The sequence below is a fragment of the Harpegnathos saltator genome, unplaced genomic scaffold, assembly GCF_003227715.2.
Source record: "Harpegnathos saltator strain DR-91 unplaced genomic scaffold, Hsal_v8.6 scaffold708, whole genome shotgun sequence".
NCBI lineage: Eukaryota > Metazoa > Arthropoda > Insecta > Hymenoptera > Formicidae > Harpegnathos > Harpegnathos saltator.
The window spans coordinates 73,839-95,823 of NW_020230547.1; the positions used below are offsets into that span (position 1 = coordinate 73,839).

The 21,985-nt window shown below is 47.6% G+C and overlaps 1 long non-coding RNA gene across 2 annotated transcripts; it reads left to right on the forward strand.

Annotated features, from left to right (window-relative positions):
- The first annotated feature begins 394 nt into the window (after positions 1–394).
- On the forward strand, positions 395–20,714 carry LOC112590083 (uncharacterized). Of its 2 annotated transcripts, XR_003113981.1 has the most exons (5): positions 395–1,045; positions 1,391–1,656; positions 2,112–2,344; positions 16,346–16,463; positions 19,957–20,714. It is a non-coding gene; the product is annotated as an uncharacterized LOC112590083 (long non-coding RNA). The 2 variants fall into 2 exon arrangements; XR_003113980.1 differs by lacking the exon at positions 16,346–16,463.
- The last annotated feature ends 1,271 nt before the right edge of the window (positions 20,715–21,985 follow it).

A 21,985-nucleotide genomic window follows, 5' to 3' on the forward strand; every position in this document is an offset into this window, starting at 1 on the left:
TATCCCTATCAAATGAAGATCGCCGAAAAAAGGGGAATTACTTAGCCTCCATCACCGTCGGCGATGCAGCTTGTCGTCGTCGTCGTCGTCGTCGTCGTCGTCATCGTCGCCGTCGCCGTCGTCGTCGTCGTCGTCGTCGTCGTCATCGTCGCCGTCGTCGTCGTCGTCGTCGTCATCGTCGCCGTCGTCGTCGTCGTCATCGTCGCCATTGCCGTCGTCGTCGTCGTCGTCGTCGTCGTCGTCGTCGTCGTCCACCGAGGGACAGACGCGTTCGTAGTCGCAGTTTGTCGGCCAATGGGACCAGACAGAAACGCAATCGCAATGCAGGCCAATCCCTTTGCCCCGTTCGTCCACCCGCTCTCGCTCGCCCTCCCGTGCCCGGTAATGACAATCATTACCGGGGAATGATTGCAGCGTCGAGGCCGCCAGCGCGCCAGCCGTGCTATTGGGGGATGGAAACCACCTTATAGAGTCTCTCCTCGGTCCTCGATGCGAGCGGATTGTCACATGCTCCTGCCACGGCAGAGCGCGTTTCCTCTTCTTCGCTCGCACTTCCTCCGTTCGATTTTGCGGTGGAGGACTTTCTTCGTGGTGTGAGGCACCGAGAGACATGGCGGTCGGCGCGGACAAAAAAAGTAGCGATCGGAAGAAAGTCACGAAGAGCTCTCGGGACCGCACGTTTCCGGAACACCCGCGCCAGCGCGTATCGCGACGCTTCTTTTCGAGAGTGAACCGTTTGTTCCTGTCCTCTCGCTGTTCCCCGCCGACTTCCCGTGAATTCTTCGTGGCGTGAGTGTATCGTACGCGATGGAAGATGGCGGCCGACCACGTGTGTTGTTCCGGCAGAGGTGCGACGCAGTGAAGTTTTCATGCAGTTTAGTGATCGTTTTCCTTCTTTTTTCTTTTCCCTGTCGAATGATCGATCAGAGATGAAGAGTTCCGCTCGGCGGAACTCTTCCGGGAGGCTGAAGGGACGGTGACGGGCTGACGGGCACGTGTTCCGGCCGAGCGTCAACGTCACTTTCCATCGCGCAGGAATCAGCGGGTAAGAACACCAGTTGCGTTTCTGACGACTTATTCGCGAATTGATCGCGGCTGGGCGACGGGTATCGGCGATCGCCGTGCGTACAATGTTACGTAGCATCGCCGTGGCTTTGTTTAGAGTGGCCCTCGACGGCTCCCGGTGAAAAAAGGCCTTCCTCTCGTGCGCGATGAAGACGTAGCCGGCATGGCACACATGTCGCGCTGGCTGCGTGTACACGCTTAGTATTGTTCCGCCGCCGCGGAATTGGCGAACTGCGTCCGTCGAGCGTCGTCGCGCTCAGCCTCGCTGATTCCTAAATTCCCTTCGAGATTCATATACTTAACGGTCATTGCGCATCTGTTGCAGCCGCGTTTAATGATAGACATCACATCGCACGGACGTAAGGTGGCGGCGGCTACACATGGCGTTCGAGTCCATGAGTGGAGCATGAGAGGAACTGAAAGGAGCAATATCGGGCAATATCGTAAACGCATTTTCCAACGGAGAGAACGCGCGCGGTTGCTGCTTGCTGATTACGTAAAGGCGCCGTGATCGTCGACGAATATCTTTTCATCGGAGGACTTCTCTCGTGTATCGCAAATTGGACGGGGAGAAGAATTATCTATCGCCAGGTGATTATGTCAATCGATTCTATCGTTACGTCCGTATGAAGAAAGTCTCGCAGCACTCCCAGTGTGTGGCGCGCGATAGCGCACAATTCAATTGCATAACATATAGATTCGTGCGCGTGGTGCTGTGTCTCTTTGATTACGCAAGGAAGAAAAATCCGCGTCTGAAATGTCAGTCCAACGAGAGTCACTCGCCGGACGGTCACTCTATCGAAGCTGGGAAAAACGTTTCCCCGTTCTCTGACGCGGATGCCACGACACTCATGCGAAAGTAAATTTGACGAAGATTCCTTGGAAAAATCCAAATCTCACGTTTAGTACGCGCAACCGAGTCGCGGAGACGGCCGAACTCGCCCGAATAGAAGGATCGCGCCCCACGAAATCATTCTCTCTCACATTTCCGATCGGCGAAATACCAGCAATTAGCTGTAATAATCACTCCCGATATTTCGGTTCAGCTGTCGCAAGTATTATTGGCGTCGCGCCGAGCCGCGCAAAACTTGGAAACCCAGCCAGACTGCAGCGTTTACGACTTGAGAGTCGGACAATAATTGTCGCTTGAGAACCGATCGTTTGTGGATACCTGCGAATTTATGCCGTCTGCCCGACTGCGAAGGACATCCCTCGGCTCGGCGGAACAACTCTGAGAAACCATTTCGCAAGAACTACGCGGGAGAGATTCGCCGGGAAGGTAAGGATCATGTTTTCTTACGCAAGATGCGCGTATTCTGTGCAGGTCTTGCATGAATCTGTCTTATTTCTGTACTTTGATCGACAAGTTTGATAAGACAAGAATTCACATGAAAAGATAAGCGGCGGGGAAGGCTGCTCGATGAATAATTCGATATGTAATAATTGATGTGGGCCCCCCCCACCCACTCCCCCACCCCCCGCCCCACATGCCCAAGCAGTCGAGTACTCAAATATCACTGCGGTATCATTGAGATTTTTCAGATATTTTTCGATCATCAGAACACTCAATTATTTTGCAAATTGTCTGAATAACGTTGGAGCAATCGAGGGAAAAATAAGCAGATGCGAAGTCAGCCGCGAAGAAGCCAATAATAAATGGTAGAGCTGGCTACCATTTCGGTGCTACCTCGATTTGTGGACCCAAGTACCCCAAGGTATTCGATTATTTCGAGCAGCCGGGGGTGGTACTCGCGTACTTAAATACTCGGTAGATACTCGATAGTTTGCACTGACAGTCGTGTTTATACTCGGACACACAAGCGCTGGTAATAACGGCCTAACTGTATCTCGAATGGACACGGAAAACGCTTAATAAAGTAGTAAGCGAATTAAAGCTTGGCCTGGGCATTATAGGAAGCAAATAAATTACAATAATTGTCGCGTATGACCGATACCGCTGATACACCCGAGGACGCAATTGGCAGAGCAATCGCCGTTAGAATCAATCTCACTGGCGCATTAACTTTCAGATCGTGTCATGATAATGGAAACGATAGTACAAACCCTACGAGCGATTATATTTCCACGTTCGCGAAACGCCGCCAAGTCGATCGCTTTCAGCATTATCTGATCCCGGCTTATAATGATAGCGGCTGTTGTATTTAATCGTTACGCGCGATCGAGCGTTATTTCGATCCTTTTGGTGAAACTGTAATTTCTTCCGGAAAACGGCCGAGCCGGTAGATCAGCTCGATATCGATGTAAACGCCGCGGATGCCAAGAAGTATATAAAAGTGCCTCTCGTCGAAATTATAAAGAATAGACGAGACAAACCAGCACGATTTCCGCGAAAGTACGTGCGCAATTAGATGATGCCATCGCCGGGATGAGAAATTTCGTTTTTTACGGGTTACAAAACGCCAGTTCGGCGTGCTCTTATAACGGAACTTTCTCTCCTGAGATGATACGATGTCGCTGATAAGAAAGACGGTCTTACATTCACGGGGAATGCAGCAACTTAAACATCTTTTTTCCTTTCGAAGTAAGCTGCCTTGTTTCCGGAATCGCGGAATCCTCCGCTTTCTCCCATCCGTACAATAAATTATTATTTTACGCGCGCAAAGAAGTATGCACTCTCGAGTGGATCATGCGAGAGTGTCGGCGTGGAATGATCTTTGGGTTACAAAGGTCCGTTTTCTCAATAAAACTATCTTCCCCGGAGGGAGCAAACGTCAGCGTTACAAATAAACTGCTACGCCGAGCAACCATTATCATTCGCGATAATGACAGATGTCCGCGCTTCTACGGTCTACCATTCCGGTCAGTCCAGTTTCTACTACATGCTTATGTCTCTTTCTCACAACTATCGATTACAAAGTATCAGAGCTCGCCGAGCTGTGTTTAAGGAAATGAAAGAACGTACGGCTCAATGGTGACCGCGTTCTGGTCCACGCCCTGGTGGGCGCCGCGATCGTACACGCCGCTACTGCGTGTGTGCGCCATAATTTCTGTTGTCGTAAAAAAGAGGAGTTTAAGAAAGCGACATATAAGACATATGTCCCAGCTGAATCTAATTCATATCCCGTGCGTTGCGTTAACGTCGCAGGGTACCTCCTTATCCGCCATATTACTTTTATAGAATAGCGGTTCTTCCGTCACATCGCGCGAGCGGTTGTTGAGCCTCGTATCTTCTGGTATCGAGAATTACATTGATGCGCTGCTATAAGAAACAATTTGTCGGAGATACGAATATTCCTTCCCTTGAACCATTCCCCCATTTTTTACCGCAAGACTGCTGTATTATTTAGTGAAAAATATAATGCTGCAAAATTCGCGCACAGAGAGACTTCTTCTTCACGGTGGCCGCGTTCGTTCGTTCTGAAGAAAATCATGATGTCCGCGTAGTAATATTTTCACACATCAATTAATAATATCATAATAAAACGTGCCGTTGCAATCGATGAAACGAAGCACGAATATCCGGGCACCCGAGTACTTTCTTCACCATTTCTTTACCATTTGAGTACTGTTCGAATGTCTCTCAGTGCCCGGATTTTTTAAGAAACTCTTCACGTAAACTCGACCGAGAAATTCTTGTCTCGTGAAGGATCGGGACCGTCGTGAAAATGGCCCAGGATCATCGTGAAAATTCATCGCGATAACTGTGCTCACCACTGAGAGAAAAGGACAGTTAACGCGCTGCTGAAATTTTATAGTTACCTCGGCCTCGGCTACGTCATTTCGTTGTTTTAACAAAAATGTAATTAGCTACGGTGTACACGCATAATGATTATCGCTACAGCTAACACCTGCTGTACGAAAATAATCCTCATGACTCAAATTCTTCCACGTTGTACTTATAAATACCAAACTTTCGTCTGAGTGCGGCAAACGCCCAGGGACGTCCCTGTATCCTTTTCACCAGTCCACTTTCTATCCCCCGAGACGCTCCGAGAGTGTCCGTTCTCTAGAATATTGACTACAAAGTATCAGAAACAGTTCTCGTGAGGATGCGGATTTACGGGAAGCGAGAGGAAAAACAAGGCAATGGCTTTATGTCGCTTATGTCGGGCCGCTTTATATCGGTACCCGCGCGCTGCATGCGCTCTCTCTCTCTCTCTCTCTCTCGTCTTTCCGTTGCGACGCGCACGCTCTCCCGCGCGCCCGCGTTGTGCTGCACATGCACATGCTGCATACACAGAAACGCAGCGCTCGTTCTCTCGTTCGTCGTTGTGCGTCTTGCCGCGGAAAACATAATGATGGCGAGCGAGCGAAGCTGCGAGCGTGCGTTCGTTCGTTCGTTCGTTCCTTCGTTCGTTCGTTCGTTCGTTCGTTCGTTCGTTCGTTCGGCCGGGACTCGCGTTGGAAACCGGCGATAAGGAGGGAGTGTCTACTGCCGCCATAATGATAGCCCTGAGCGCCTCTCCGACTCCGTTGCACCGCGCCGCGCTCTCTACTGCGACGGCAATGCACGCCGCGCGCGTATGCACATGCACCGAGTCTCGGCGCTCCTGCACGGCAATGTGCGCGTTCGTGCACGCACTTTACATGCCGCGTCGCGCATGAGGTAGAGGATCATTTTTGAGGCTCCAGATATCTGGCTCTTTTGAGGACACACTTACGCGCCCCCGGGGCCGGGGGGAGGGGGGAGGGCAAATAAGGTCGAAGCGGTCTTGGAAGCCGAGAGAACCCATTGCTGATTTTCGTTGGGTAAGTGCACGGGAATTTGCAAGTTCTCGTCGTCGGGGATATGAGAGGACGTCTCCTCCGGGAGACGTGGTACTTGTTGAAATGTCGAGCCGAATCGAGCGAGAGCGCGACATGAATGACGAGAGCGTCTCGGCGGAACTTTGATCTCGCGGATTCCATTTTTCTCGGAGAGTCACACGCGAGTGCGCGCGACTTATTCGACTGTGTGTATCGACGTGTGGACGTCCGGATGAAATGTGCAAGTTCATCGCTTACGCAACGAATCGCCGATGGCCGTGCGTAATGTTCATGGGATAAGGCTGAAGGATAAAAAAATGCGTGTAGTCGCGTGAGTTCTCCGGTATTAACCCGCTGCGTACACCTCCGGGGTGGCCTCAGGGACGACACGTAGTTACTTATTGATGAAGCGAATTAATTTTTAAGTGGCCGCTCGTGCGTTGAACATTACTCGCGCACGGCGAGCCCACGTAGGGAAATTTTCATGCTTAATTATTATAACGTCGGTTTTTATTATAATGCTGTGCCGCCGAGCAGAGCAGGTCTATCCGGTGCCTGTTTGGTGCCTGTTTGGTTGCCGTCGCCTCCAGTCGCCTCCACCATTAGACGCATTGAGCGAGGATGACCGCGAGAGAAATGCGCCTCCCTCCCTGAAATAGCGGTCTTCGCGATATATCGGGATGAAGGAGAGACGAGAGATGCTCCTTTATGGAATTCTCGCGGACAACTGAATGAGGTCCAGCATTGGCATCCCGATTGACGTTAACGAAACGAAACGAAACGAAACGAAACGAAACGAAACGACGTTACGTCCGTCGGTCTTACGACATCAACAACAATTTCCAGCCCGGGAGGTTAACGTAGCGCGCATTATCAGCCGAAAAAATCGCGCCATAAAGCTCCCCGCTAATTCGCGCTCAACCCCGATCGTGTGGGACTCGAGTCACCGATCGAAGGGCACCACACCCTTGGCCGGTTCCGCGACGTAGCTGCGAGGGTTACATCGGGCACAAGCGAGAGCGTGGTACGTGGGCACCGCCATTGGTCGGGTCGGTTCAGATTCATTAGCACGCGAACGGCGATTGGCCGGCTGCGAGCCGCTCGTCTTTTTGCTTTCCGCGCGCGTAATGACGTGCTGCGCGTCTCGGCCTATATGCAACCGAGCGATCGTGCATGGTAGATAGGTTCTGCCCGCGTCTGCTGCATGTGCATCGTCTACCGCGCGCGCACACATGTAGGAAGCAGCCCGCTAAAGCTGGAAGATACCACGGGGGGTGTGGAGTTACTTGCATCGCAAATGGGCCTTCGCCACGCAGCTCGGCCCCGAGCAGTTCGAAAAGATATATATATATATATATATATATGTTTATATGTATTTCTCTCACCCCCAGCCAGGCACGATCTCTCGAGGGCGGCTAAATCGTTCGATCGGGATTTTCGTGCTTTGTACGAGAAGGCGTAATTGTAAAAAAATTCGGACCGTCCGGAATATTGTAATTTCCGCGACGGGGGGGAGGTGTGTCTGAAATTTTCAGGCCGGCCTCATTCCGTTTTCCCGTGCTGTTATTAGCTCAGCGGACTTATGCGTGCCAAGAGAATTCATTTCTCCGCTAACTTCCGAGAAATATCTCGTTCTTACGTATATGTAACATATGTAACATATGTACGTGTAACGTTTATCGAAGCCGTGAGTCCTCGGGTACTCGGCGACCACGAGGCGGTCGAGAACCTGCGTACTCGGAAACGGACGTCGCAGGTAATACCTGTTTTGTTGTCGATTTTCGCAGCATTCGATTTTTCATCAGCTAATTTCGTTTTACCTTTTGTTTTCTCGAGGTCATCATTTATGCTAATCATTGTGTTTGAGTACTCGGGTAGTCTGCAAAATAACCGAATATTTGGGCGCCCAGGTATAAGTACCCTGTTATTTAGGATATTCGAATATTGACAGCGCGCTAAAATGCGAAATATCGAATGTCCTTTTGCGAGGGACAGCAATTTTGCCAGACGCAGCAACCAAATTTTCGTGCTGTTGTTCGTAGAAAGCACTCGTAATAAAATCGACCAGCCGGAATGGATTAATTTTTTGTCATTTGCTTTCTTACCCGCGAGCTATTACGTGGCGTAATCAAGCGCCAGACACGGTAACCCCTGACCACTTGTGTGTGAATGAATAAGAAATCAGGCGCATGTGCATGCGAAAGGAGACGCATTAAGGTGCAAATTCGCGTCCGCGTAGGAACACCCACTTGAACCTGAAACAAAGATATTTTTAGTAAAGGTTTATGTTAATTCGAACAATTACGCGTAATGCGCGATTTATCGCGTATCAGGTGTTTTAAGGCCAACACGTGTTCTTGCCTCCATTTAATAGCAATTTCGTGGATGTTGCGCGCCGTCAGATTTATCGGATATTAATGAGGATGTTGCCGACTCAACTGGAACATTGTCCGGGTGTTGGGGGCGCGCGAGGGATACTCCGAAGCGACGGATACAGCACAATCCAGTGTCGCGCAAATCCGACATGAACAATCCGGCTGGCGCGTACTCGTTGTTAATTTTCGATGTGCGCCATTATTTCCTCTTAACGTCGTAATCGGTTGTAGGAGCGTGACTCTCAAAATCGACGCTCGAGGAGCAATGTGGAGCATTGTCGCGACAGTGCGCCCCTATGCACGCTCGAGAGGGCGCCTGCTCGGACGTAGGGTAGTAGTTTCAAAGAGAGTCTTCAGAGCGTCATTGAGAGAGCCGTAGGTGCGAGGCCTGCGAGCGCCGGATTAATGTGCTGGAAACAATTGTTTTTTATTATCGAGCGGCGCTTCCGCGCGGCGGCGCGGCGTGAGCACGAGAGGTGTGAATGCCGCGGAATAATTAATCACGCGGGACATTATCGGTGTTGACGGTCTAACCGCCACTGTTGCGTTCGTTTAATGATACCAGCGATGATAGCCACCGAGCGTAATTAATAATTACCCGGCGGGCACAGTGCTTCTTCGGATATTCCAGAACGCGCAGTAGCTGTCTTCGATCCGAGCAACCGACGAACGCAACTGTCGAAGGAAAATTTTGAATTTTCTTCTTCTTCTTCTTCTTCTTCTTCTTCTTCTTCTTCTTCTTCTTCTTGCAGACACATGGTTTATCGGTACGACGAAAATAAGTGCACACTGTGAAAAAAAATCTCTTCGTGCGGCGGAGTCAAATTTTTGCGCAACTGCGCACGTAATGCCGCACGTTATTGCAATATATAATTATAAATCATTGTATAATTACAGTTATGTGGAAAAGTCTTTCAGAGGAAAATTTAATCTCTTGAATATTAAAATGCACGCGTACACGTTGACGTGGGCAAAAATTTTCAGCCTCGGAAGCACGTCGGCGCACGTGCATTTCGGACGTTTCCGTTGCTGCGCAGCCATCGTGGAATTTTAAACTTAAAATGCGAGGTGGAAGATTTTAATTTCACATTTCTTTTTCCTGCCGCTTCGGCCGCGGCTTCCAGTATTAAAAGGTGAGCAGAGCGCGATGTGTATCAAGTGCATCAAATGATACTCGGAGGCTATGTGTATCATCACCGTGTAAATTCACGAAGCCAGAGCTCGGTGGAGATTACATAAAAAGGAGAACATGTAATTACGAGGCATCATGCAACTTTGTTTTTAATAGCCGCTTCCTTGTCCTTTGTTTCAAGATTTTTCCCAGCCAACTTGGAAGAGCACACATGCTCTTCGGATTCTTTTGTACTTATGTGCGAAGTTTCACTTTTGTTGTCGCATTCGGTATCATCGCGCTGTGTATTTACACTTCATGCACGGACCATTCTCTCATTCACGTTGCTGAAGGAGGGAAACATTTGCGCATGGCGCGAATAACAGCAGCTACTGTGACATCTCTGCGTTGCGACATGTTATTATGATAAAAATCGCAAATTACATTTACGAATATTTACGAAAGGAGCGAACGTAGAATGGCACAGGCTTCTTCTAAATATTGCGATGAATAGTATCGATACATACGAACGATACGAAATCGATACATTTCGCTACATAATTTATCAGGTGATACATCTGTCGGATAGTGTAATGGAGAAAAACAGTAACAATTAGTTGAACAAAGGCTCTCATATATAAGCGTTCAAAATGAAATATGGCGTGAAATGAAACACACACCTATTCTACACATTCAACGTACACATTAATCACGCAAGATTAATGACGGACACGGCAATACTCGAAAATATTCTTCGGCCAATGTCGACACAAAATGGCCATTCAAACGTGACTTCACGTTAGCAGATATGGATCGCGCCCTCCCTGACGGTCGGAGGAATCCCTCTCGGGGGGATGGCAAACGACCAGAGGACGGGGTTGGTGTCGCCATGGCAACAACGATCCCTCAGTAGCCGAATCCTCCTACACCCTTCATTCAACTCTGCCACCCCTATAATCCGCTAGAATTCGAAGACAGCTACTGCGCAATTTTCGCGAGAGGATACTGCATCATGGGGAAGAGACTAAATTCTGGCGTGTATCAATCGCACGGGAAAATTAATCCGACAAGAACGTGACAAAATCCACGAGAGGTGTCTCGAAGTCGTATTTTCGTCGTCGAGTAGTGCTCGGAAACCAGCTGAAATATATTTGTCAGTGTCACGGGTCGACATTCTCGCATGACATCTATTGTTGAACATAACGATAAATCTCACTTGAAACTCGTCGGCCGGGTCGTAAATTTCTATCAATTCAAAGGAGAACGGTAATTGGGTTGGTAAATCCCCAAGATTAAACCGAGTTATTCTCGACTCGTGGAATCGACCACAAAAGAAAGACGCCAATATAATCTCCCGTCAATATTATTATAATATCAATTCACGCGGGTTATTTTATTATTACATTCCGAAATGATTATTACGTCGATATAATGCTCGGAGGTAACCCAATGAGTGAGGCGAGCAACAAGACTTGAAATTATACGCGTTAGCTCTGTCGACGGGTAGGCCGTACAATTTGTGATGCAATTGTAACTACAGATCGTGGATATTTTGCCACGGCGGTTACGTATGTGACGGCAATTAAAGTTACTTCAATAATCGATAGCACCGTGCGCACGAGTGTGAAGACGCGTTGATCCGCAGACAGCGATGCCGTGAATCGCTTCCAGGAATTCAGTACGTATGATCACTCCTTTGTGTGATTGCACAATATGGTTTCCACCTCTGCCATCTGCGTTTTCATCTCCACCAAAGGAGGATTTTCGCTTCGTTTCAATCCTACAAAATAGCGCGTAAGCCATTGTGGAAGATAAAAAAATACAAACAAGTATATGGTTGCACTTGGCAACTTGGACGTTCTAAAATAATAAGCGTAACTATCGGGGATTACAATTACGGTATTCTACAATTCAAAGTATTGAACGAATTGTAGGCGATGCGTCTGAGAACAATTAGACAATATTTGACTGTGCAGGTACGCGAGTCTTTGTTAGAAAAAACTTGACTGATTAGCGGGCGATGTTTTATTCAATCAGAATTGCCGGCCGAGCGATTAACTCTTTCGGCACGGCAATTCCGATTCCCCTAATCTGCAAAGACGAGCGCAAAAGGTGACACGAATTCAAAGCGAGATTTCCCCGTATCGGACTACCTGCGACGATTCGGCAACCTTATCGATCGCGCGTATTCACGCTCGACCCCGTCAGAACAGACGCCGTGAGTTAGACGACGAGTTAGGTGGGACATCTTCGCGACGTCTAATTACTCTGCAGAAGTTAAAAAGGGTACGAGCGATGATCGAAGCCCTTTGTCGAGCGACTAACGAAGCATCAAGCGGCCATTTCTTACCATCCAAGTCTGATCCGGATAAATATTCATAGGAGACAGAGCGGTATCGACGGCGAGACGACGACTCTCGCGCCGCTCTCTTTTCGTTTATTAATTATTTTCTTTCCTCCCACTCCCCTCTCATTCTTTCTCTTTCTCTCTCTCTCTCTCTCTCTCTCTCTCCCTCTCTGCGACGTCCTTTCCCCGAAGAGATGCGCATACATATATGCATACGCGTGTGGCGCAGTACGTGGGCGAAAAATCCGAAAAAAAGCCCCCGGGAGAAGAGAGCAACGCGGCCGATCGCATATTGTAATGTTGCCGGACCGATTAACATAATATCTCTGCTTCGTATTCAAAACGGGCCACCGCCGCGGCCTGGATAATGGTACTCCCGATCCGTGTTTATACTAATGCTAGGTTTCCTGAGACGAGCTCTAAGATCATAATGAGGCTTCGATCGAATTAGGCAGGAGGGTGTCTCTCGACGCGCTCCCTCTCGATTCCGTTCCGCCGATGCTTCTTCTTTTTGTCCGGCTTGTGTCGATTCCTCGTGGGTACCATGATATTCCTTTACAGCGACGCATTATTAAAACAAAAGGGAGAAGCGAGAAGGGGATGAGGGAGCGAGAAAGGCGAAACCTCTGTCCTTCATTCGATCCTCTTGGTATTTCATGAGTCTCGAGGGACACGCTTGTCCTGTCGATGGATTCAGCCAGATTGGTTTTGATGAGAGAAAGTTTCGATACATTGATTGCAATGTTTCTTTCAATTTGTTGCAAACTGTTCGACTGAAATGTCGCGAGTTAATAATGCGCGATGTGTGTAATATTGACATATTTTGGACGGATTTTCATTTTAATTCGATTTGACGTCCAACTCCAAGCTGTGCAGATCTCTCTCTCTCTCTCTCTCTCTCTCTCTCTCTCTTGAGTCACACGAAATTCGTCGATTGATCAATTATTCGAAAAACGATGCAGTGGAAAGGTAACTTCTTATCCGGGGAAAATCAACAGTTTTCCCGCGGAACGAGCTTAAAATCTCCCCCTCGTCGGTCGGAGAAGTGCCATTAGCGGTGGTGACGGTTAGCGAAGCTTTAGAAGCTCTAGCTTCTCCCACGCCGCATCGTCGCGCTTTCGAGTACATCGGTCGTCACTCGTTGTTCTCTCATTGTCAATGACGTTCGTAATATTGCATCCGTTCCCTTCATCGCCGCCTCACCCCTCGTCGGGGGTTGACTGAATCGCTGCCTTTTAATCCTAAGTGCGGAACAATGCCGTTGGATTCTCGCGATGACAAATGCAAACTTTTCTCCGAACTCTCGAAACTCTCTTATTAAACGTCGTCGGAAACAAAGCATTTCTCTCTTTTGCTCTCTTTTCACGTTACTCTCCCTCTCCTCTGATTTTTATTTTTCTATTTCTCAGTTATATAATCGTGAACCAGATTGCATTAGTTTTGCATATTACGCCAGGATTTTAGCAGAAACGACACGCGGCGGTAGCCGATATCGCTGTGCTGTGGACTGAGGTACTCGAGTACCGCCAGTTCCATCTGGTATTCGAGTGTTTCTCGGATATTCTCGAGTACTCGAGTACCGTGATTAAGTGCATGTACATGGTATCTTGAAGGAAGAGATACGACACCAGCCAGTGTGAGAATCAATAACACATGGCGCTCGGATATTTCCCGAGTACAAACGCGATCGCTGGACCCAAGCACGCAAATACTCGATTATTCCGGGCAGTACCGGTTCAAATTGGCGGCACTAATCTCTGCCACGGGAGGATGCGTTCGTCGAATTCGACGCAACTTTCCTCGACGTATGCGCGGACAAAAACGCTAGTGCGCGCGGTAATAGCGCCATGCGCCTTTTACATCGTCTCGAATAGCACGCGTGCGATGCAAAGTCAGCGCTTGGTCGTTTACGTCGTACAGTCGGCATAAAGCGCAAGCCGACGGCACGATCCGGACCAAAATTCGGGATTAATGCGTTTTTAATAGTGACATAACTGCGCCGCCCGTTCGCCGGCGCTTTTTTCCTGGCGCGCATTCCGCGGAAAGCCCGAAACTACATGGCGCCGGCAGAGTGGATTTTTAACGATCCCCGAAAAGGGATGCGGGATAAAGGCAGAAAATCGCGTGCATACGTTGCAGCCTGGAATGCTCCACTTCTTGCGATGCGCACGGAAACCGGAGAGCACGGGACACGCATTCTACCGGTTACGTTGCTGGCTGCCGACGATTTAAGAGCGAAGAGAAATCTTGATGCACCAGCGACTGCGCACTCTGTTTGTCGCGAGAAGACATTTCTGTTCGGTCACTTCGTGAAAGCATCTCTCCCCCTTCGCGTATCGTTAACTGCAACAAGCATAAGGGTTTTCAAAATTTAGTGTATTATTACGTATATATTAAGGAGAGATACGATGAATCTCCCTGTCTTGTTACATTTTGTCTCGAGTCTTTCTGTTTGCCGCCATTTTGCGATGAAGCCGAAGCTCTTTCGTTGCATTAAGCTCTCTCTCTCTCTTTCTCTCTCTCTCTCTCTCTCCTCTCCCTCTTTCCCACTCTCCCCGTGTCCCTTTTCTTTCGTTTTTTCGCGGTCCGTTTCGTCGTCCTAATCATTGTTATTACGGGAGGTCGCCTCGTTCGCACACGCGCTTTTTCTCCCTTGCTCATCCCCGTGCATCCCTCCTGCGCACGGTCTTCTCCACCCTTGGCGATAGATTTCGGTCAAGCCAATTACATTTTTTCCTTGGCCGTGGAAAGAATAAAACCATGATACTCGCCGGTATCGCGCCGCTCCCCAACTGCCCCGAACAACATCGGCCGACCTCAGAAACCCCAGGAACGATCTCGCAAAATTCGTAGGCGCGACAGACGCGCCTAATGCCAATAATCATGGTGGCGGATCATCATCTCGTGATTTTCGTAGTATCGTATTCTAATTCCCGCGCATCGTCTCAAGCCCTCACGGGATTACGTGGAAAAATATCGGCGCCGCCGAATTTCTACCTTAATTAATGCGCGCTCCTTAACATAATCTCTCTCTCGTTGGAAATAGCAACTTCTCTTCCAAGTCACATGAAGATTAAAGAGGCCGAACGAGAGTCTGACGTAAGAGGCATCATCATCTGATTGAGTACTATGACGATTAGAAGCAGCGATGATAAACAGTGCAAGAACTTGCACTTGATTAGGGGACATGCACCATCGAATCCCGTGAAGCGAAAGGTCAAGCAAACATGCGTTCTCATTAAGAGATCATCGTACGAGGCCATAATCGACAAAAATCTAGGTAGCCATAGCGTATCATCAGGGCAGCTCCGGACCAATCAGGAATCACGAAGTCGTCGTGCTTCACACGCGAATCTCGTTACTCTCCGATTACGAGGTCTAACGAGTGCGTCACGGCGTCCTCTTTCGATCTCGAAGACAGCTGGCCGGCCGGCGTAGAAGAGGGCCTCGTCGTCAATTTTCTGCCTGACAGATCCGCGAATCCGCGTCGCCGATCCGCTTCCCTCGATCTAAGGTCCTCCACCCGCGCCCGCCGACCTCGCCGGCTTTCCTTCCACTCTCCGTCCTCGTAGTGTGTTTCCCTTACTCCTCCGGGCCCAGTAATTGATATTATTATGGGCCGGAGAGGCCCTCCCATTACGTTATAAATGTTACACGGGTCGATTACCGTTCTTTGTTCCGGACATGCTTACATTGTCCGCGAACAATGCTGGACCCCCCTTCCTCCGTCACCTCCTGTTCCTTGGGCCTGGTGCATCGTACGTGAAGGAGGAAGAGAACGAGGCAGAGAAGAGAGTTAACCCCTCGGTTTAACCTGCGAGATATCAAGGTATCGGTATCGCGCTCTTTTCTCGGCACGATCACAGTGCCGTCTTCGCCCCGTGACCACCCTTGGCGAGAAAATGTGATATTTATTTATACTTGCGGTGAAAGTGGAATACCTTCGGGGAGAGTGGGGTATTCAGCAGATCAATGGTGAAAATGATACTGATTTATAATTTATAATTACTCTCGTCTACTCTCTGCAATCATGGTCAGGTCCAAAGAGCTTAGACGGTTTTCCCGTCTAATACGCTTCTGAACTAAAGTCATACATACAAGAAGTTGAAGACATTAAAGACTTCACTAAAGACCTCACTTTTCTTTTATTTCTCGAGGGGGGGGAGGGGGTTGCTAATGCAATCTTATTGACCGACTGCAACTTTGGTTGGCGACATACGAATATACTGGATTATGAACTTCGCCCTATCAACATCTTATCTTGGAAGTTCTTCGCATAAAATAGCTCAAGAACAGTCTGAGTTGAACCTTGAATAGCGGGAAAATTGCAAGTAGCAACCGGTATAAACTGAATATTTTTCACACCTGAAGACTTTTATCCGAGTACTTATCCCGATACCTGCCCGAGTACCCATCCGACTACGACCTATTCACCTGCGTACTTGCCGACTGATTGCCTGAGTACTTGCTTGATTTATCTACCCAATTACCTACCCTACCTTGATATGTTTGTTTATCGCGCCGTTTTGGTGATAGAATTTGGTAATAGAATTACAAAGGTATTTTCCTCAATCGCGTGGGGAATAATTGCAGCTGCGATTCGGGTCGACGGGTCGTGGCCAAACAAGCAGATGCTCGTAAAAGGAGCATACAAGTCACAACAATGCCGCGGCAAGGCCGAAAACACGCTGTAGTGGACCCAAACCCCTTCGATTTTTAATTCAGTCCCTCTTCTCGTAGCGTTTTGTTTAATGGGGAAGGCGGTAACCGCGCACAGACCTGCCGACCAATGGCAGACCGGCTGGAAATCATACACGGGATCGCCGGCCGTGCGGAGGCCTCCGAGAGTGGAAGTGAGGTAAGGTTAGACGAAGTTGTGCTCGCTCCCCGCGTATCCTTAACTTTCGACGGGCCTGTCCCGGCACGGCATTGCTCTCACAAGAGGTGGGGCTCCCTCTCTTCGATCGGCGTTAGGTATTTCTTCTCCTTCTTCCACCAACTTCTTTGCCTCCCCCTTTTCCTGAACCTGGCTTTATTTCTGATCCTTCTCTTGTAAACGTATGTCTTCGAGCTCGTCGTCTTTCTCGCACTTGATTAAATTCGCGTTCTGGATTAATATTTATGGCTTTATGGCTATATGGTTTGTGCTAAAGAACGTACGCGAAGTGAGAATTATTGTTTCGATAATAGCACGTTTAAGCCTGAATAATGTCTTGATAATGGCACGTTAATTGTTTATAAACAAAGAAAGAAACATGCACGTTATAAGGATTAAGAGATAGAGACAAAAAAACTGGAAACTCTTATATTATTCAAGCAACATATTATCATAAAAAAGGAAAAAAGACATCTTTGGATTTTGCACGAATTTATAAAGAAAAAGTCAAATGTCAATTCGCGTTGATCCTCATAATTGTAAACAATTGATAATTGCTATTAGTGCTATCAGTGTCTAAATAGACGAATAGTAATCGAGAATTTGAACATCAGGTTGGTATTCAGGGCAAATTGGGCTGATACTCAAGTAAACATCCAAACAAATAACCAGGCAAGTAGCTGGGCAAGTACTCAGATGCTCAAACCAAACATCAAGCATTCAGGCAAATAGGTTTTAAGGTAACTAAAACCTACAAGGTTCGATAGTTAGGTTCATACCAAACCAAACCAAACCAAAACCCAGGTAAATGGTTTGGCAATACTCAGGAAATATATAGTTGGATAAGTATTCGAACTAGTACCCACGTAGACATTTAAATGTATAGTTGGATAGATTACTCATGAAAATACCTAAATAAGTATTCAGGTAGGTATTTAGGTATAAGAATTATTTGGTTCACAGAGACAGCACTGGCTGCTGTTAGCGAGTTTCTTGGTCCTCAAGGAGACCCTCCACTTCTCTCACACACTCCGTCGTTTTTCCGTGATAAACTGCGAAACATTTTTGTCCGATATTGAAGAATACGACTAAACTAGACAATTAAAACGGTCACATGGAAACATCAATGGCCAATGAACCAATCGTTGGTGTCGCTCGGGACTTAACGTTTAAACGATCGATCGACAGAAACTAACCGAGCCTCCATTCGCTAATCCGTTCATGAAGCAATTTCTGACTATAGGATAATCGCGGCAGACATGTACGATAAAAAGGGGTTTCCTCCGCGAGGGTGATATACGACCGCCTTTTTAGCGCGCAACTGAGTAGAACGCTGTCAGTTATAATCGTGCCGCACATTGGAATTACACACACGACATCACTCGCAAGTTACACGCTTCGATCAAAAGTCATTTCTGATGTAGCGCAGTGGAACTGAGACCGACCGTACCAACAGCCATTAAACTTGGAATGCGTTCTCGGTGCATTCCAAGACAGTTATATTTGATGAGTAATTATCAGCTCAAATCCAGCAATACTCTATTGTGATAGTCTCGCATTTGATTCGCAGTTGACTCCACATCTTGAATATGAACTCAGCAACTTGGATTGTTCAGTTACATATACACACGCAGCTACTTCATTGCACGAAAATTAAATAAAAAAAAGTGATACCAGCAAAATAATGATGTCACCACAATCGTTAAAGATTTAGCACGTAGTTGTCGACTGCCGATTGATGCCCGGCAATACGTTCATCGGCAATTTCTTGCCAATATGGACAATACAAAATTGCGTATACCGCGACGTAAGCAAGAGGGATAATGTCAGATTTTTACCGCAGATCGCGTGATTTGCGTACTCAGTAAGCAACAATCACGTGACAATGCGTTGCTCGCGTGCTCCATCTCCGCGGTTCGATCCAGTCGCAGTTCGATGGAAAGTCGCAATTTCGCCCGGTCTATCATCGACTTTAATTATCAATTGCGCACGCGGGTAAAACCGTGTTTTTCATTAACTCCTCGCTGGTATCATGTCGAATTGGCGATTTATCGCTTCCACATAATTGCGGAATCATAAGCGTCGCCGTCGCGCTGCTGCGGAGAGCGCCCTTATCGGGCGGCGTGCTTCCGTAACTTATGCGGGAAGCCTCAATCACAAATTAAACTGAGAAAGTGTTGTCATTGCTCGCTATCGGGACATGCAATTAATGCAAATTAAGGATCGATCCGGCGTAATTGTTAAATTAGGGGGCGTCAATTCATCACGCGTTTATTCATTAACACGCGGCCGAGTAGCTAACTAATAAACTCCACAGACAGTGTTTGTTTAATTATTAAAGTGCCCTCTTTGCGTGTCGTTCCACCGCTAAAACATTCTAACCGCGATTCTCATCGGAGGAATAAAGTAGCGCGTTTATCAGCGGTCATTATAAATCTAAAAACGGCGATGTCGCGCACATTGTAAAGACACGCATGCAGTGAGGTCGAGCTCCTCGCAGGTTTCAATTACTTCGCCGTGGAATCTTTTTTCTATTTTCTGTTTTCTTGTCTCTATTTTTTTTTGGGGGGGGGGAGGAGGAGGAGCGGACAGAACAGAGGTATAGCACACGCACACAGGTAGGACGTCTCGGCCTCGGTGTCTCAGCGAAAGACGCGAGAGACGTCGTGTGAGCGAGTACTGGAAATTAGCATTGCCGCCATTGATGCGCCTGCTTCTGCTGCCCCTTTGTCGATTCTTGCATGTATTGATCGATGCCACCGTAATTTTCGTATCGCGTGCCACATCACCTGCCACCTTTCCTTCCAGGGCAAACCATATCGGCTCGGACATTTTTCCCTCAAAGTCGCATTTTCTTTTTGCCGCGCGGCCGGCACGAGAGCCTCCGAGCGCGCTCGCGCTCGCGCTCACGTTCGGGCGCGTTGCGCGTACGATAATTTTCTCCCGTGGATGTAAGACCGTTTTTTTCCGAAACCACTAATTCCGCGATCTGATTAATTGCCCTGCGCCTCAGAGATAAAGAAATTATGGGGGGGGAGAAATTGCGCATGACCGCGGCTTAATTGCTGCGCTGAGTGCGTAGCACGGGATATTGGGATGGTATATGAAAAAATGAATGGTGTTTTTAAATATGTATATGTATTGTATATATATATATATATATATATTGCATAAAAATATATACTTACACGAGAAAACATTCGTGGGAGATAGATACACTTTCAATAGGAATGTACAAGTCAATTTCATCCCGGCCAGATAGCTTGTATTCAAATTTCATATCCGCCATAATCGCAATGCGGATCAAGACTTTCATGTGGTTGTATATCTTTCCTTAAATCAGCTATCCTGCCTACGACCACCATCATCCGCAACTTCTTTTCACCTTCCTCATGTTTTGTGCCCGCTCTTGTTGGGACTGGGCGTGCGCAGCGGCAACATCATAATCACGTTTCCGTGTTCTTTTATGTTGCAGGTGCAACACGAGACAAAAAGAAAAGGACAGGATGGAAACCTTGAACCAATCGTAAATGGTGGCGGAGTGAAAGCGGTCACTACGGTTTTCCCAGAAGAGCGCAAGTCACGAAAAAATCCAGTTGAAGCTCGCTCCTTTTGCGATAAATAAACAGACCTTCGGCAGTCAGGTAGCGATCTGTATTCACGAAGAGTGAAGAGCGTAATCTCACGTTATCTAATCGTTTGACTAGATAAATATAGTAGTCCCTTCGTCTCTTGCATCATCTCTCGTTTGCGAATATTTTACCTTTCGTCATACCAGCGTCATTTTTGCAAGACCTGTTTAGGTTAACTCTTCTGTCTCATCGTGAGTGCAAACTATCTAAATAGAAAGGAGAAAAATCGGTCGCATGAGACGCTTCGAAGGGAAACTGCAGACAACACGTGACGCTTTCGTTCGAGACGAGATAACACGGTGACACTATGCGGACAATACTCCGTGACTCGCACGATTATACACGAGCACAGCTTAATCACCGTAATAGGGCGAGCATAATGGCTGATACGATCTGTATTTGCTTGTTAGATTCGAGCTATACCTTCCTCTCTCCCTCAGCCACGTACGGAAGAACGTGCTTCGTCTTGTTTATCCGTGTGCAAATAAAAATTACGCTATGTGTTTGCTTTGCGCGCTTAAATAGCGATCTTGTGTGAACGTTTTTGTACCATGATACGTTACAACAATGAAGCGACATGAATTAAACGCTATATTTAGCACAGGTATACATTCACATGTTTACTCCTTCATTTCTTTTTATTCCCGTTATTCGTAAGGATTGGCACTCAACACTCAGAAATTCCACATATTATGTCGATAACGTATCGTTCTCAATATGCATAATAATAAGATTTCTCGCAGATTTCAGGCAGAAATCGGATCTCGAAGGAGTTCCATAAGAATTTAGCTTCTCCTAATACTTTTTTAATATTCACTTCTTTGTATTTTACGGCATATTTGTATCATGAGATAATAATTTTCTGTATAGACATCGGAAGCCACGGCAAAGTATTACGCGTTGCATCAGACTGAGAAGACTGTATGGTACCGAGGGCGTATGCACGCGTAGGTTTCGATTCCAAGGCGCCTGAATTCCGCGGGCACGTCGCCGTCTAATTGAGTCATCGTGTCATTAATCGCGTAATAATCGAGCTTCGCAAGTAACCCTCGATTGGCCTCGATGGTGGTGGATCAGAGTCGCGGAACAGACAACGCGGGGCCGAGGATCGTACGTAGATCGATGTCCAATTAGATCCAATTACACGCACGGATAATCGACGACGGTCGGTGGTGAAAGAAAGATTATTCGTCGAAGCGAGGCGGTACGTTCACGGGCGACAGGTTTTGCAAGACCGCTCGCGTCGACGGAACAAAGACAAGACAATCGCCCAATAAAAGGTGTTAATCGAGCGGCTCTTGCGAAATTTACGGCTGTTCATATCTCGTCGATGCAGCAATTATCAAGTAGTTGAACAGCCAAGTGTGTCTTGCGTCGGAGTGATGCGTTAAATTACGTGAAAATTTACTTACGTTTTGCGATGTAAATTTCACGAAGTGGTGGTACTGCCAGCATAAACCGAATACTTTCTGTATACCGGCAGATTCAAGTCCGCCCAGTATCGTCTGCAGGTACTCAAATAATACTCGAAATGTTCAAGTGAGAACCATTTGTCATCTGTTATCGATTTCTGCAGCAGCTAATTCTGCTTCTCGGTCTCTCAAGATACGACCGACACTAATCATAGTACTCGAATGATTTGCAAAACTTTCGAATACCGAAAGGGAGGTACGCGGTGAAAAAGAAGGCCTCAGAATACCGCCGCAGAATTTTCGCAGATTTTTACCAAATCTTGCGCATATTCCTTCCCTCTGAATCGACTTACAGTTTCGTATTGATCACTCAGCGCGGAATCCACCGATGGCGCCGTGCATGTCTCTGCGACGAGTTGTGTACCAGAATCTGACTGGCCTGAGCGAATTCCCTCTCGAT